This window comes from Mastomys coucha, unplaced genomic scaffold (assembly GCF_008632895.1).
Source record: "Mastomys coucha isolate ucsf_1 unplaced genomic scaffold, UCSF_Mcou_1 pScaffold6, whole genome shotgun sequence".
In the NCBI taxonomy this organism is placed as follows: domain Eukaryota; kingdom Metazoa; phylum Chordata; class Mammalia; order Rodentia; family Muridae; genus Mastomys; species Mastomys coucha.
Window position 1 is genome coordinate 90,737,955 of NW_022196912.1, and position 17,078 is coordinate 90,755,032.

The 17,078-nt window shown below is 43.7% G+C and overlaps 1 protein-coding gene across 2 annotated transcripts in view; it reads left to right on the forward strand.

The window, feature by feature from the left end:
* Window positions 1–17,078, forward strand: part of Syne2 (spectrin repeat containing nuclear envelope protein 2) — a 396,202-nt gene that overhangs the window by 17,154 nt on the left and 361,970 nt on the right. The gene's annotated exons all lie outside the window — the stretch shown is intronic.

Genomic DNA, 17,078 nt, shown 5'->3' on the forward strand with positions numbered 1-17,078 from the left:
AACTAAAAGGTAAATCTGGAAATGAAGCCTGGTGGTGGTAGAGCACACTTTTAGCTTGTGCAAGGGTTAGGTTCAAGCTTCCTTCACTCAGGAAGCGCACACACAAAAAAAGCTATCAGGTCCCGACGAATTCCTGTCATCCAAAGAACTTAACTTAGGCTTAACTTAGGGAGGCCCTGGGCATGTGATTCAGGGTTAGATCATTTGCCTAACAAACACAAGACTATGGGTTTAATCCACAGCTTCACAAAATAAAATAAAACTGGCAGACTTTACTGATGGTTTGATTCATTTACTAATGAATGTAATCTAATTAATCTTGCTGACACTGCAATTAAACACATCTGGGTAAATATGTGCATGGTGGGCACTGAGCAAATTACAAAGATTAATAAGGTGACCATATAGAGAGGTAATCTGCCAGGATTTGAGATCCGGCAGCCTAATAGCTTTGTTTCTGGTCTAAGATTGGAGACACAGTCTTCTTGACACACTAAAAAGAACACCTGGTACTTTCCCTTTACCATCAAAGCATTCAGAGTATGTGAGCTAAATTATGCACACCAAACCAAAGGGAACACACTGACCTATATGCCAAATAGTATTTTGTACTTACCTGATGCCTTGGTTCATGGGAGGTTGGCAGGAACGGTCTGCTTCAATAGTCATCAATTTGATCGAGCTGATAACAGAAGATCTGTGAGTTCCAAGTCACAGTGATAATCATGATTCCCCTCTTCCTTGATAAACAGGAAAATCCAGTTGCTCACCTTGAAGCTTGCAATAAGTCAGAGAAATGGCTACATCACACTCTGAAACACTGAAGCTCTTCTGAGACTACACCCATTTTTCCTTCTATGTATCTGCACACACACCTTTGAACTTAAGCACCTTTCCTTGCAAACTGTGTAAATTTCTCTGTAAAAATCCTCCTTGTTTTTTCCTTTTCTTCTTTTCATATTGGGGATCAAACACAGGGCCTTGCATGTTCTAGGCATGTTCTGGGTTCTACCTCTGAGCTACATACATCCCAGCCCCCAACCTTCTTATTCTTTTATAGCTTTATCTCCTTTTTTCTTTTTCTCTTACAGTATTATTATTGATGTGCTTTGGTTGGCTTATTTTGAGACAAGGTCTCTCTATGCAAGCCTGGAAATCCTGTAACTCACCTATGTAGACCATGCTGGCCTTGAACTCACAGAAACCCTCCTGCCTCTGCCTCCTTGAATGCTGGGATTAAAGATATGCGCCACCACGCCTGGTCTCTGTAGTATTTTGCTATTCTGAGAATGTCACCAGGTGTTAACTAAAACTCTCGAGATAGGGCTGCGGTGTAGAAGCAGGTGGGTCTCTGTGGGTTCCAGGCCAGCCAGGGATGTCTACTGAGATGCTGCCTCAAAGACAAGCAAACAACAGAAAACCTTGAAGATTTCAAATCATGTAGACTAGCAATGCTGATTGCAAAATCACTAGTAGTAGAGAAAGTTATAGATGTGGATTTTTGGACACATTCAGGTAGAGATCTCTCAGGAATTTATTACTGATAGGGAATTCTGCCCACCACTATAACACAGGCAACACATTTCAAAGACCCCTGAGGTCTCTATGCCAAAGAATACACACACACACACACACACACACACACACACACACACACACACACACACCTAGGATTCTTTTTTTTTAAAAGATTTATTTATTTATTTTATGTATATGAGTACACACTGTAGATGGTTGTGAGCCTTCATGTGGTTGTTGGGAATTGAATTTAGGACCTCTGCTCGCTCTGGTCAGTCCCACTTGCTCAGTCCCTGCTCGATCCGGCCCAAAAACTTATTTATTACTATAAATAAGTACATTGTAGCTGTCTTCAGATGCACCAGAAAAGGGTATCAGATCTCATTACCAGTTGTTATGAGGCACCATGTGATTGCTGGGATTTGAACTCAGGACCTTCAGAAGAGCAGTCAGTGTTCTTACCTGCTGAGCCATCTCACTAGCCCCACATCTGGCATTCTTTTGCAGTTAACCAAACTAAAATGTACTAGGTCATTTAATTCCAGAGAACAGGCAGTTATCCTGAAACAATTGATAAGCCATTTAAAAAAAATTGTAAAGATTTATTTATTTATTTTAGTACACCGTAGCAGTACAGATGGCCGTGAGCCATCATGTGGCTGCTGGGAATTGAACTCAGGACCTCTGCTTGCTCTAGCCCTGCTTGCTCTAGCCTTGCTCCCTCTGCTCGCTCAGGCGTAAAACACTGTAGTTGTCTTCAGACACACCAGAAGAGGCATCAGATCTCATTACGAATGGTTGTGAACCACCAGGTGGTTGCTGGAATCCGAACTCAGGACCTTTGGAAGAGCAGTCAGTGCTCTTACCTGCTGAGCCATCTTGCCAGCCCATTTAAAAATTTTTTAATTAAAAAATTTAGATATGTTTAGCTTATTTGTACGAGTGTTTTGCCTGCATGTATGCATGTGCATCCTTTATATGCCACATGCTCTCAGAGGTCAAAAGAAGGCATCAGGGCTGGAGAGATGGCCAGTGGTTAAGAGCACTGACTGCTCTCCCAGAGGTCTTGAGTTCAATTCCCAGCAACCACATGGTGGCTCACAACCATCTGTAATGGGCTCTGATGAACTCTTCTGGTGTGTCTGAAGACAGCTATGGTGTACTCATAGACATTAAATAAATAATTTTTTTTTCTTAAAAAAAAGAAGGCATCAGATCCCCTGGACATATGGATAGTTGTGAGATGCTATGTGGGTGCTTGGAACCTCTTAACCTCGAGTCACCCCTCCAAACCCCTTACAAGTCATTTCTAAAAAGCAAACAATGTCACAGTTTCTTTAAGGAGAACTTTATGGTGCTGGAGAGGCGCCTCCACAGTTAAAAATGCTTGCTATTCTTCCAAAGGATGTGAGTTAGGTTCCCAGCATACACATACAGAAATATAAATCTTTAAATAAAATCCTATGCAATAGATATACACATAGAACTAATAAAGTACAACTATTTGGAAGGAAGTAGGAAATTTTCCTTTGTCTAAAACTCAAAAAAATGGAGCCTGAAAGATGAACTTGGTGGCTAAATGGCTCACAGTCCTCTATAACTCCAGTTCCAGGGGATCTGACATCAACTTTTAGCCTCTTCGGGCACTGTACATGTACAGTGCACATACATGCAGGCAAAACACTCATACGTGTATTTTATGTACATGGGTGGTGGTGGTGGTGTTGGGTTGGTATTGTCATATTAGTTTGTTTTATTTTTTGAAGCAAGGTTTCTCTGTATAGCCCTGACTGTCCCAGAAGTAAGACATCCACCTGCTTCTGCCTCCTAAGTGCTGGGATTACAGGCTAAGTAACTGCTAACACTCATACATGTAAAATAAAATAAATCTTTTAAAAGGTTGTAGAAAATCTAAGAGCCCATACTTCAGCCTTTTAAAACCCAGGAAGGCACATGGCTAAGAGAATTTACAGCTTAACATTTCTGATACTCTCAGGGGTTGGCAGACTTGCAACTCAAATGAGAACAACAAAATCATATTTTCTCTCATTCATGAAACTTAGTATTGGTGGAAACTTGTCCAGATCTGGTTAGTATCATTTACTTACATTTATTTATACTTGTCACACAGGTTAATTTAATCTTTCCTTCTTCCTTCCTTCCTTCCTTCCTTCCTTTCTTTCTTTCTTTCTTTCTTTCTTTCTTTCTTTCTTTCTTTCTTTCTTTCTTTCTGAGACACTGTCTTACTATGCAGACAGAGCTGGTCCTGAGCTTACAGAGATCTGCCTGCCTCTGCCTCCCAAGCTTCCAAGTGTTGTAATCAAAGGTGTATGCCACCAAGCCTGTCCCCATCAACCCATTCTCTCTCAGACAGACAGACAGACATGAAGAAAGAAGGAAAGAAAGAGAGAGAGAGAGAGAGAGAGAGAGAGAGAGAGAGAAGAAAAGTCAGGTTAGGCATGGTGGTGCACACCTTTAATCTCAGCACTCAGAAGGCAGAGGCAGGTGGACCTCTGTGCATTTAAGGCCAACCTGGTCTACATAGGAAGTTCCTGTTCAGCCAGGGTTTCATAGTGAGTTCTGTCTCAAAATATAATAAATATATAAGTCAGTGATTTAAATTTCTGCTGCATTAAGAAGCGGGAGAAAGAGAAACTGCTATAAAGGGCTTGGAGATAACCTCCCATTATTAGTGAAATACTGAGTTTCCTCCCCTAAGATCTAGGACAAGAGGTCCTTTTTCACCCCCACCCCCCACCAAAAACAAAACAAAACAAAATTCCCTAAACCCCAAACCAACCAACCAACCAACCAACCAACCAACCAACCAACCACCATGCTGGTACCTATAGCGGTTGTGTCTACATTCAAAACAATCCCCTTCCTGCAGTTAACGGGCTTGCTTATTCATTTGTTCTTTGTTTGTTTCTCATTCAATGAAGTAAACTTTTTGTTTTGGTTTGATTTTTTGAGACAGGATTTCTCTGTGGAGCCTTGGTTGTCCTGGAACTCACATTGTAGACCAAAGCTGATTTCAAACTCACAGAGATCCACCTGCCTCAGCCTCTCAAGTGCTGGGACTAAACGCACGCACCACTACGGTAGTATTCATTCATAGGTGACATGCATATTGATATATAACCCACATACATAACTCCAGTTACATTGGTATTAATTAGCACCCTTAGCACAGTGCTGAGATGTGGTTATGCAAGGTAAAGGAATTCTTGCCAGGTAGGTCTGCAAGATTGCCTCATACTTTCCTGACCCAGTCCCCCAACCCTTGGGCCTCATTGATTTGCATACAAAGAGACTTTACTGAAAGATTACACCAATAGCTTCCCAGCTCTCAAACTGTCAGTCAACTTTCCTTTACACTACTGTCCTTTCTGCCCCTGTATTTTTCTCTATCTGGGTCAGCCTTAGTCACATCCTGCTTCCATGGCCGTTAGCTCCTCTGGCAAAGTGCACATCTCTCAGCAGTAGATCCTATGGCACAGGGAACTCCAAAGCTGAGCCATCTCTCCAGTTTCCTCCACATTTCTTTTGAGATAGGGTCTCCTACTGAATCTGGAACTGCCTCTTTGGGGTTAGACTGGCTGGCAGTAAGCCCTACCAAGGACCTAACTGCCCCCTCTGTGTGGACTAAAGTCAGAGCTGCTTATCTGGGAGCCTGACTCTTACTTGGGTGCTGGGGATTTGAACTCGGTTCCTCAGGCTTGCATATCAAGCCCTTTGCCCACACTCAACGGTCTCCCCAGCTCTGAAATTAAACCTTTCTTTCTTTCCTTTTGTTTTTGGTTTTTCAAAACAGGAGTTCAATGTGTAGCCCTGGCAGTCACTTTGTAGATCAGGCTGGCTTTGAACTCAGAGGTCCACCTGCCTCTGTCTGCCAGGTGTTGGGATTAAAGGCGTGAGACACCACCACCACCACCACCACCCAGGTGGTTCTCAACCTCTGGGTCTCCATCCCTTCAAGGGTCAAACAACCCTTTCACAGGAGTCCCCTAAGACCATGCCATACCAGGTATTCACATGACGATTCATCACAGTGACAAAATGACAGTTATGAAGTAGCAATGCAAAAAAATTTTATGGCTGGCGGATCACCACAACATGAGGAACTGTATTGAAGGGTTGTAATCTTAAATAATATAACATAGCAGTAAAATTGAATTTATCTTTGTTTCTAAAACTTTAAGCCTCCTTACTGATCTACCAGCTAAAGATAGCTCTCTTGGCTCTTTCCACATTCCACCAGAAAACTCCCAGGTGCCAATAGCTGAAGAGAAACACAAAGCCTGTGAAACGCGTGTGAATTAAAGTCCGATGGCTCTCGAGGGTCCTAAGAGAATAAAGAGTCTGAGGGGACTTTTTCTGAACCACGGAGTCTCGGCAGGAAAGCGGCTCTGCCTGGAAAGCTCTCAGAGAAAGGACCCACAGATGTGTTTATGGAGACGAGACGCTTTCGAAACCAGGAGAGCAGTTTGGCCAAAGATGGAAAAGGAACTGGCAAAGCTGTTCCTGGGAGGGCAGCAGGTGCCAGTTTGTGCCTTGTCAAGTTGAGACAATCCAGAACCCCGGCCCATAACGCTAAGGCAGACCCAGTGAAACCCATAGGGCACTAACAGAGCTAAGCTGGAAAGGAGCCTACTGTAGGCCCTTCACAAAATCAGAACCCACAGATTTCCCACGGTAGTTAACGACAAAGAAGGGTTGGAATTGTGGCCCTATTGGTAGAGGGCTTGCCTAGCATGAGGCCCAAGTTCGATTCACAGCACATGATAAGACTGGATGTGGTGGATCCTGGTGCAGGGGAAGCAGAGACCTGAGGAAGTTCAGTCTCTTCACTCTCTTTTAAATTTATTATTATTATTATTTATTTATTTATTTATTTATTTATTTATTTTTGGTTTTTCAAGACAGAGTTTCTCTGTATAGCCCTGGCTGTCCTGGAACTCACTCTGTAGACCAGGCTGGCCTTGAACTCAGAAATCCACCTGCTTCTGCCTCCCAAATGCTGGGATTTAAAGGCATGCGCCACCACCATCTGGCTTCACTCTCTTTCTTGTCTGTGTACGTAAGACTGCTGGTGACCTGAGTTTGATCTCCAGAACCCACATAAAAGTGGGAGGGGGAGAGAGAGAGAGAGAGAGAGAGAGAGAGAGAGAGAGAGAGAGAGAGAGAGAGGAAGAGAGGGAGGAGATAGGAGATAGGGAGAGGGAGAGAGGGAGGGAGGGAGGGAGGGAAGGAGGGAGGGAAGGAGAGAGAGAGGAAGGAGAGAGGATAAACACAGCTGAGTGGCTAAGGAAATATATTCTTTCTTTCCAGTGACTATGGTCCCCAGATATCAGGTCTGGGGTAGCTATTAAAGCTTTCCTCCTCTCTCCATTCTATCTCTCTAGATGGAATTTTCTTCTCTGTCTAGACACTAGGGTTTGAAGTGGGCCCAGTGAGAATGAAGTTCCCATTAGGAGGTAAACAAGAAGTACAATAAAGTTATTATGTTCTCTACGGAGCTTGGAAAATTGTGGCAATTCTTCTTGCACAGAGCCAGCCGCCTCTGCAAAGTGTCAACTGGCGTTCACTAGAGCTTGGGGCTCTCTAGCCGAGCCGCAGTTTATGAGACAGGCAGTTTCTTCCTACAGTTCACTTTCTCATGACTCCAAAATTGAAACGTTCCCTTCTTCCTTCCTCTCCCCTTCCTCCTTTCTTCCTTTCTCTCTTTCTCTCCCTCTGTGGCATGTGCTAGGCAAATACCACGGAGCAACGTCTCCACCCCTCAGTCTCTCATTTATTTGTTTATTGTTTTTCTTGGACAAGCTCTCCTGTAGAGCTGGTCTTGAATTTATGACCAGATGTTGCGTTCACCTCTCAGAGGATGGGACTGCAGCCAGGCTTTACGCAGGCACAAAGCTTCCGACAGGAGATTTAAGCAGTTGTCAAAGGGTTTGGAATTAAATGAAAAATAAGGCAATTGAAGAAGCATGACAGTATTAACTTCGGAATACATAGATAGCCAAATGGGGCAGGGTGTTGCAGGCCTGAAATCTCAGCACTTGAAAGACTGAGGCAGAAGAATTGCCATGAGGTGGAGCACCCTGGGTGTACGCCAACAGACTGTGTCTCAGCTGTGTGTCTCCATGAGTGCCTGTAATCCCGGCACTTGGTTTAAAGAAGTTCAAGGGCAGACTGAGCTGTACAGTGAAATCCTGTCTCAAACAAACAAATCGATGCTATTTCAAACTTTTTTCTACTTTTTTGGAAATTGTGGTAGTTTGAATAAAAAATAGCCCTCATGAGTTCATAGGGACTGGCACTATTAGGAGGTGTGGCCTTGCTGGGGAAAGTGTGTCACTGGGGTGGATCTGGAGGTTTCTGACATTTGAACCAGGGTCTATGTGTCTCAGTTGCTTCCTACTGTCTGTAGATCCAGATATAGAATTCTCAGCTGCCTATCCAGCACCATGTCCGCCTGCGTGCCGCCAAGCTTCCTTCTTTGATCAAGAATGGACTAAACCTCTGAAGTGTGAGCCAGCCCTAATTAAATACTTTTCTTTATAAGAATTGCTGAGGTCAGGCTGGTGAGATGGCTCAGCGGTTAAGAGCACCGACTGCTCTTCTGAAGGTCCTGAGTTCAAATCCCAGCAACCACATGGTGGCTCACAACCATCTGTAATGAGACCTGACTCCCTCTTCTGGAGTGTCTGAAAACAGCTACAGTGTACTTACATATAATAATAAATAAATCTTAAAAAAAAAGAAAGAATTGCTGAGGTCATGATGTCTCCCACAGCAATAGAAACCCCAAGTAAGATAGAAGGGTCTTTTTGTTTACTTTTGTGTAGTTGTTTTGTAATATTTGTCTACTTAACTTATATTTTACATATAAAGATATGGGGCTGTGGCATAAACTGAGGCAGAAACTTGCTAGCTGAGGGAGATATCTTTATTATCTTACCAATATACAAAGCATCTACTTACAAGGCTGATCCTACAACTAAACTGCCAGCTCTTTAGAAATCTCTTATCTGTGTCATACTACCAAGCTAGCCTATCTTTCTCTTGAGCTCTCCAAACCCAGGAGGTCTCCTTAGCTCTCTATCCTAGAATACTGTTTTTACCTGTGTCCTGCCAGCTGCTTCTCTGTTGTTCTGGCAAGCCCAAAGAGAAAAATCCCTGTCTCTAACCCAGAGCTCCTTCCATGAAGGCTCTTCCAAGCCTGGAGAGAGCTCTATCAAAAAGGTCCAACTGCTATAAGAGAAGTGTCTAGCTCCTCTACACTTTGGTAGGCTGAACCACATCACCATCATGGGGGAGGGGAGGGTTCCAAGCCACATCAGCAGGAGCTGAACCATTTCACCTCTACTGTGGGGTAGCTCAAGGCCATCCAGCTGACTTTGCCTTGGGTCATTCGAGCAAAGACCACAAGCCCTCCCTCAAGCAACGTGTCTTACAGCAGGCAGGAACTTTCCATTCTTTAGCATTCTTACCTGTGGAGGCTTTTAGAGCCACACCCAAACTGCATCTCTACAGGACACACCTAACTGCCTCTGACAAATGCAATATATCTATTTAAGCTTTTAGATTTTGCTAACAATTAGGTTTTCTATGTACAATAGTCAAATATCTTGTAACATTGTTTTAAAATAAAAATCCTGGCTGTGGCTCTGGCTAGCCTAGAATTCATTTTGTAGATTAGGCCAGCCTCAAATTCTTGACCATCCCCCTGCCTCAGGCTCCCAAGCATAGATGCCACCACACCACCACTACCTTCCAAATTGAATGTTAAAGCTTGTTGCCTTATTCTGCACTAGCAAATAAAATAAACTTCCATGTAGTTGGTGAATACACACACATATTACACATCTAGACATGAATGTACATACATGCACATAGGACCCGGCACATGAACATATATATCGTGATCAGCATTTTAAGGATTTATTTGACCTATTAAAATTTACAATTCCTTGCTAATTAGCCTGAGGAATTCCCACGTATCTATCAGATGCATAAATTACTCAAGTCAAGCACAATTCTCTCCCTGGTAGAACCACTCATTTTTTTCTTTGTGCGTGTGCACATACATTTTTTTTTTCTAAACCTTTTAAACTGAGTTCTTAGGAGGCTTAGAAGGCAACTATTCCTTTTGACATCAGATACTTTGGTGTATAACACCAAAAACAGGACATTCTCTTACACAGTCTGTACAGTGACCTGAATTAAAATTTTTTTTATTAATCCTTTAATAGCTAATCCAAAGTCTATTCAAGTTTCATAAGCTGTCAAACAGTGTCCTTCACAGCTCTTTCTTTGTCCTTGTCCAGAAGCCAACTCAGAGTTTGGTGTTGTGTGTGGCCGGGATAGCTCAGCCATCGCCTTTTACCTGGCAAATCTCCTCAGAGATGAAAACATGGTGAGGGATTTTGTAGAACGACATTCAATTTGGGTTTGGCTGGTGTTTCATCATAATTAGACTTGGTTTATGTGTTTAAGCAACCCTACATCATTCCTAGAGTATTACGACAGAAGGAACACCTTGTCTGATTGTCCTGGTGTGGCTAATGTTCAAGATAATCATTGGCTGATGGTGGGGGCCACCAGAATTTTCCATCATAAAGTCAGCGTTTCTCCTCATACAAAATACTAAGTCATGTTTGAAAAAACATTTGGATATCTTTGACATTTTCTGAGGCAGGGTCCCACGTAGTTCAGGCTGGCCTCACACTTGATACGTAGCTAGTAGCCTTACCTCCTTGCCTCGGTTTTCCTAGTAGTGGTACTAAAGGTGTGAGTTACCGAATTTGGTTCTGTGTGATACTGTAAACAGAAGGCACCTTGGGCTTTGTGCAAGCACTCTGCCAACAGAGTCACTTCTGCAGACTTCCTTCCTTCTGTTCTTAAAGATTTGTGTACGCATGTTGGCGTACATGTGGTGTGTGCACCACGTGTAAGAAAGTGCCCGGAGAAGGCCAGAAGAGGGTGTCTGATGTCCCAGTGCTGGAGTTGTGAGCTTCCATGTACTTGCTGGAAAGTGAACTTGAGACTTCTGCATGCTCTTAACCACTGAAACATCCCTCCCCCCTCCCCCCTTCCTCTCCTCCCCCTTTCTCTGTTGTTGGCTGGTTTGTTTGGGTATTGTTTGTTTCTGAGTCAGTGTCTGCGGTACAGTAGCTTAGGTTAGACTGAAACTCCTTATCTGAGGTTAGTTTTGAGCCCAGCCTCCCAAGCGCTAGGGTCACAAACATAACACTACATCCGGCTCTAATCTCTCATTTAGTGTGTGTGTGTGTGTGTGTGTGTGTGTGTGTGTGTGTGTGTGTGTGTGTGTGTGTGTCTCAGCTACCTTTCTGTTGTTGTGAAGAGACACCATGACTGAGAGGTTAAAATTTTCAAACTGTACTGTGGGAACTTAGCCATTAGTTGAACTCAGTGGAAGACCTGCTCCCAGAACCTAAAAACAATGGGAGGCCAGTTCCCAAGAACCCAGAAACAAGGAAACCAAGACAACTTAACAACCTGGCCCAAAACAATTGCCAGGTGGCTAGCCCGCCCCTGAACCCTAGCACAAGCCAGCACCAATCAAAAACCTTCCCCTTACCCCAGTCTTCCCTTTTGCCCCAGCAACTGCACAGGAATAAAAAGCTGCCTAAGACCTTGCTCAGGGCCAGACTCCTCTACCCCTGCAAGGGATATGAGTCTCATCCCAGCTAGCTGGAATAAAAAGCCTCTTGCAGATTGCATCAAGTCCATGTCTTGGTGGTGTGTGGGGTCGTCGCTCCCAGGATTTAAGTGTGGGGGTCCCTCTGAAAATCTCACATGACTAAGGCAACTTATAAAACTAAGACTATATTGGGGCTGATAGATTTTTTGTTCTTTTGTTTTTTTGCTTTTTTGGGTTTTTTTTTGTTTTGTTTTTTTGAGACAGGGTTTCTCTGTGTAGCCCTGGCTGTCCTGGAACTCACTCTGTAGACCAGGCTGGCCTCAAACTCAGAAATCCACCTGCCTCTGCTTCCCAAGTGCTGGAATTAAAGACACCACCGCCGAGCCTTGGGGCTGAGAGTTTTAAAAGTTAGTCTATGACCATCGTGGTGGGGAGCATGGCACTGGAGCAGGAACTGAGAGAGGCAGAGAGCTGTCTGGGAATGGCTTTGGCACATGAAACCTCAAAGCCCAATCCCAGCGACACACTTGCTCTAATAAAGTCATATATCCTAATCTGTGTAATCTGTGACAAACTATTCCACCAACTAGGGACCACCATTCTGATTTGAAGCTCTCTCTCTCTCCTATCTCTCTCTCTCTCTCTCTTCGTGTGTGTGTGTGTGTGTGTGTGTGTGTGTGTGTGTGTGTGTGGAGTGTGCAAATAAGTTTGAGCATGAGAGTACACACACATACCACAGCCTACAAGTCTGGAGGTCAAAAGATAATTGCAGTACTTGATTCGAACTCATTTAAAAACAGTACTTAGGGATGTCAAGGTGGCAACTACTGTTACCTCAAAAGGTAAAGGGAGGCAAAAGAAACGGGAGTTCAAGGTTATCCTGCATAGTGAGTTCCAGGTCAGCCTGGGCTAAAAATCCACTACCAAGATACTTGAACACAGACAGCCTCCAGGGCCTAGAGGGAGGCCTTGTAGTGAAATCCTTCCCACCCCTCAAGGTTCCACTGAGCACACAGAAGCTAGGCACTCAGAGGCTACCACAGCTGTGGTCCAAGGGAACAGGGCTTCATCTCCAGATGGCAGCCAGATGTCACACACATGGTCCTGGTTCTGGAGGCAGGCAAGAGTGAGAGGGTCTTACACTGAAATTTCGGGAAACTACGGAAGCCAGACAGCATGGAGGAGGGGGAGATTCTCCACCAGGAGTTCCTGAGGGGGCCGTGTGTGTATGAAGCTTTGAAGCAGAAATCTCATGGTAGTGAATACTAATGGCGGTAAATACTCTGGGATTTTGGAGATGCCAGAAACTTGGAACATTTGCCAAGGAAAGCCACAAGCACTGTGGGGAGCAAGCCTACGAGAGAGGCCACCCATGTGTGTTACAGGCAACCGAGATGAAGGCAGGGCTGCTCAGGCCCAGTGGAACCCAGAGGATGCCACTAAGAATCTCAAATGCAAAACATGGAGTTTTAGGGTTTGGTGTGTGCCCAGTGAGTTTGGTCTGGTTTTAGCCTGATCTTCTTTGGCAAACCTCATGATTCTTCTTTTTGGAATTGGAATACTTATTCTACACCATTGTGTGTTGAAAGTATGTATCTTGTTTTTCTTTCTTCCTTTATAGATAAGAAATTCCACTGAGTCCCAGAAAAGAATGTTTTTTAAATTTGTCTCATTTTTAGTGTGTGTCTGTGCATATGGAGACCAAAATGTTGCCTGAATGTATGCATGCATGTATGTATGTATGTATGTATGTGTATGTATGTATGTATACTACATATATGTCTATGTACTACATTTGTGTAGTGCTGAAGAGGCCAGAAGGATGTGTCAAATGCCCTGGAAATGTATTTACAGATGGTTGTGGTCCTGTAACCATTGCCCACCTTCAGACAAGGGAAGTCCTTGCCACCTTATTCCCTGAAGAGCAATCAGTTTAAAAAGTCACACTGTTCTGCCAATCACATTTTGCCCAATGGCTGCTGCCCTGAAAACTGTATAAAAGCTCACTGAATGAGCTGTGTGAGGTCTCTGCCTCTCCTTCAGGTCTGGGACAACCTCAGTGCACTGGAACAATAAATTCCTCTTAGTTTTTGCATCGATTCCAGCTCCACGTGGTTCACTCAGGGAGTCCCCGGTAAGCTAAGGCTCAACAGAGTCTTACACATGAAAGTGCATGTGTACATTTTGTTTGTATGTATGTGTGTTCCAAATATTAGAATATATCTGTTGGAGTATCAGATTTTTACAGGTCATCAATCTTCTGTTAATTGCAGTCCCAGCAGATTCCATACCTTCTGTGGCTTCCTCAGATACTGCATAAATATGATGTAGACATACATGCAGGTAAAACACCCATATGTATAAAACAAAATAAATAAATACATTTATTTTAGTGTGGAGACTGACTAAAGAAGACATTCAATAGTTGACAATGACCCTTGACTTCTACATGTACATGCAGAGTAGAGTACATGTATGTATGTATATGTGTACACACAGAGGGACAGAGAGACAGAGAGTAAGACAGACAGAAAAAGAGTTAAGTTCAAATAGCTAATGTAGAGGTGGCAAGATGGATCAAAGAGTAAAGGAGATTACAGTCAAGATTGATGATGTGAGTCCCAGAACCCACATGATAGAAAAAGAGAAATTGCCTTCTTTTTCTTTTTTTTTTAAAGATTTAAATTTATTTATTTATTTAATGTATATGAGTACACACTATAGCTGTACAGATGCTTGTGAGCCTTCATGTGGTTGTTGGGAATTGAATTTAGGACCTCTGCTCAATCAGTCCCTGCTTGCTCTGGCCCAAAGATTTACTTATTATTATACATAGATACACTGTAGCTGATTTCAGACTCAAAAGAGGGCATTAGATCTCATTATGGGTGGTTGTGAGCCACCATGTGGTTGCTGGGATTCAAACTCAGGACCTTCGGAAGAGCAGTCGGTGCTCTTACCCACTGAGACATCTCTCCAGCCTGAGAAATTGCCTTCTGATCTCTATATATGTGCTGTGGCATGGGAGAGCCCCGCTCCCCCCAACAAACAAATAAATAAGTAAATATTAAAAAAAAGAGAAAAGAAAAGGAAGCAGCTAATGGTTTTCTAATTTGTTAGATTTATCTAAGTGTAGGGAGTCTCTCCTCTCCTCCATTATATCATCTATCTGTCTGTCCGTCTGTCTATCTACCTGTCTTTCTACCATATCTGTGGTGGTTTAAACGGGCACAGCCCCCATAGACTCATGTGTTTGAATGCTTGGCCCATAGGAAGTGGCACTATTAGGAGGTATGCCCTTGTTGGAGGAAGTCACTGTCAGGGTGTGCTTTGAGACCCTTCTCCTAGTTGTCTGGAAGCCAGTCTTCTGTCTGCCTTTGGATCAAGATGTAGAACTCTCAGCTCCTCCTGCTTCATGCCTTCCTGGACAATGCTATGCTCCCTTGACAATGGACTGAACCTCTAAACCTGTAAGCCAGCCCCAATTAAATGTTGATCTTATAAGAGTTGCCTTGGTCATAGTGTCTCTTCACAGCATGAAAACCCTAAGCAGGACACTCTGCCTCTAGAGTGCTAGGATTAAAAGTATGTGTTACCAAGCACACCTAAAAGACTTACATATGTACATATTCTCTCTCTCTCTCTTTTGTAAAACAGGGTTTTTCTGCATTGCCCTGACCATCCTGGAATTGGCTCTGTAGACAAGGTTGGCCTCAAATTCACAAGAGATTTATCTGTCTCTGCCTCTCAAGTGCTAGATTAAAGCATGTACCACCACTGCCTGGCAGTCAGGTATTCTATGTATATGAGTGTTTTGCTTGTATGTAGGCAGACACACCAAGTGTGTACCTGGTGCTCATGGAGGTCAGAAAAAGGTATAGGATCTGGAGTTATAGGTAGTTGTGGACCACTATATGGTGCTGGGAACTGAACCCAGGTCCTCTGCAAGGGCAACAAGTTGTCTTAACCACTGAGCCATACCTCCAGCCTCAACAATACAAAAATCTTTAATCCAGCACACACACCCCAACACTCAATGGCCAGATAATGTAGATAGGAGTCTCATGTAAGTTCCTCATCCTAGTCAGTATGTAACCCCTCAAAGACATCCTTTGCCCTGCCCAACTCTGCCATCAGTCACAAACCGCTACTGAACACAGAAGGTTAGGGCTATGTATGTAGGGAGACTGCTTGAGGCTTTGAGTTTGACCAAACATTATGCAAAGAATTTTTTTGGAAAAAAAATTAATGAGTAATAATACTTTTTTTTTCCTGGTGTTTCAAGACAGGGTTTCTCTGTATAGTCCTGGCTGTCCTAGGACTCACTCTGGAGACCAGGCTGGCCTCGAACTCAGAAATCCATCTGTCTGCCTCCCAAGTGCTGAGATTAAAGGCATGCACCACCACTGCCTGGCCATAGTAGTATTTTCAATTCAGGCTTAAGAGTCAGACTTCCCGGGCGATTGTGGTGCACGCCTTTAATCCCAGCACTTGGGAGGCAGAGGCAGGAGGATTTCTGAGTTCGAGGCCAGCCTGGTCTACAGAATGAGTTCCAGGACAGCCAGGGCTACACAGAGAAACCCTGCCTCGAAAAAACCAAAAAAAAAAAAAAAGAGTCAGACTTCCTGGATTCAGATCTTCCTGTTTTGTAGGAAGCGACCCCAGAGGCGAGTAGTCTACCATTTGAGACTTAGTCCCTGCACCAGGTCTGCCTCTTTCTGTCTTACTCTGGCAAATAAGTTGTTCATTTGTTCCCCGCCCCGCCCCCCGGGATTATTTTGAAGATACAATGAGTTAATTCATGCAAAGGATTTAGACTGGAGCTTGGTACACATAAATCTTCAGGAAGTAGCAGCCTGTTAATTTCATTCATTATCACTAGTGATAAGGACAGGCAGTTAGTATTGGCTCGGCAGTTTAAGGTCAGGACTCCTGGGCGGAACAGGCCCATTTTTGGCCAAAAGCAGGGAAGAGCACAGCTTTTCCAGGCAGGAAGGACAGAAGGAAGCTCTGGCTTCTTATCTCTTCCTAAAAGAGCTTCCTCTGCATGAGGAAGTGACTGAAAGTCCTGTCCAGACACTAACTTCTAGAGAGCAGCTTTGGAGTTGGATTTCTGGATTTTCATGGTAGCAATGGGTTATATTTATTTCTCAATTCAGCTCCTGTGACTCCCCCAAGTATGCTACTCGTGATCCCTCAATAAGTTAATAAGTGAGACAAAAGGATTTAAAAATACTTCAGCCTTGATAACTTACAAATTGAAGTTTATTTCTCATAGTTTTGCAAAGCAGGACCTTTAAGGTCAAGGTATCAACAAATGTGGTGTCTTCATGAGGAGTCTTTGCTTAGTTGAAAGTGTCATCTGTGTCCTCATGTGTCTGGAAGGGACATGTGCACTCTCCTGGGCCTCTTTTACAAGGATACTAATCTAGGACAAAGGAGATTAGCTCAGTGATACTGGCTTGCTAGCTTGCTCATGTCCATGGGTTGGCTCCCAGCACCACAAACATTAATAAAGTCATTAATTTAATTCATGAGAGCTCCACCTTCATGACTCATGCCTCAGACTTCTTAGTTCTTGGAACCCAGAGAGACAGCTCAGAGGTTTCAAGCGCTGGCTGCCCTGGCACAGGAACTGGGTTCAGTTCTTAGCACCCACATCACGGTTGCTACACAACCACCTGCAACTCCAGCTCCAGGGTATCAAACACCTTTCTCTGACCTCCATGGGTAGTCATGTACATGGAGTGAGAGATTAAGTTTAAGTTTTCAAACTGTACTGTGGGAACTTAGCCGTTAGTTGAACTCAGTGGGAGACCAGCTCCCAGAACCTAGAAACATTGGAAGACCAGCAGCTCCCAGAACCTAGAAACAAGGAGACCAGGCCAACCTG